Genomic DNA, 1,361 nt, shown 5'->3' on the forward strand with positions numbered 1-1,361 from the left:
TAAATATGTTTTCATGAATGTATAATCACCTGAAATCACCTGGTTTTCGTAAGCTTAGAACAGTGATTCTCAAAGCGGGGTCTGCTTTACTGTGACGCGTAAAACAAATCCATACGTTTGACTGTTTATTAAATGGAAAGAATGATAAAGAACTGTTATGGATAAATGAAAGTAGGACCTGACTTGACGTGACAGTCAAAAGAAAATGTCCAAGCCTGACTCACCCTCTTTGTCTAAATGTGCACAGGTAAATAAAGGCCCAATCCCAATGTCCCCCTTAAAGCCTGAACCCTCAGGGACTTGACTGACGTCACCCGGTAAATGGTTGAGTATGAGAGGCTGCAAGGGCTTGAAATGGTATAGAGAGGCGAAGTCACGGCCCTTCGGGTGGACCACCATGGGACCTTATTTCAGAAAATTATATTTACTATAGTCAAAGGCAAGAGACAAATATTGTTTTGATCCTGTTTGAATTGCGCCATGAATCACACATATGATGTTTGTCAATTTAAAAGATAATTTTGCAAGTCAAGAAAGTCGTAGGTTTGTCGTAGTATAATTTAGTTTTGTGTGAAGCTGCTCAGTGAACTACATCTCTAGCTAACTGTGTTCCACGTACAAATGAAACATTTTTATCATCCGCGAAGAGAGAAAACGAGCCAGACCATTACTGGTGTGAGTTCATCCCAGTAGGAAACACACAGCTTCAGCGAGAGAGACATCACTTAATGCCACTTCTGGGTGTAGTCTTTCACTTTTCGTATTTTCAGTCTGATACTTCAACCGTTTTACAACAAACTGAAACTTTCTTGACTTGCAAAATTATGTTTTATATTAACAAACACCATATGTGTGATTCATGGCGCAATTCAAGCAGGATCAAAAATGTTGTCTCTAAACCTTGACTACCGTTCATATTTTTTCAGAAATAAGGTCCCATGGTGGTGCACTTAAAGGGGCGTGACTTCGCCTCTCTATAATAAACGACACAAGTTAATACACACTTTGGCTCCTGCAGCTCCTTTAATGATTTATTCTTGTTCACTTTGAGAGCTGTTGCAACCACTACTATTCATTATATCTGGACGTTTAAACAGATTTTTTATTCTAAGTATCTCATTTACATTTTGATTACATTTTCACCGTTTTCTCCAAAAGCACCTACAATGAGGTCACTATCACAGACTGCAGTTTGTTGTTTTTAATACTGGAACATATAAGCTGCTTTTGAGTGAGTCACCCGGGTATTCCTTCAAGACATTTGACATTTCTGAGACGGAGTGCTGTCAGAATAAATCATTCCTTAGACTGGTTTACCATTACCTTTTCACTGCTTAGGCATTTCTTACTAGAGAACAACG

Source organism: Sebastes fasciatus, chromosome 1 (assembly GCF_043250625.1).
Source record: "Sebastes fasciatus isolate fSebFas1 chromosome 1, fSebFas1.pri, whole genome shotgun sequence".
NCBI classification, from domain to species: Eukaryota; Metazoa; Chordata; class Actinopteri; order Perciformes; family Sebastidae; genus Sebastes; species Sebastes fasciatus.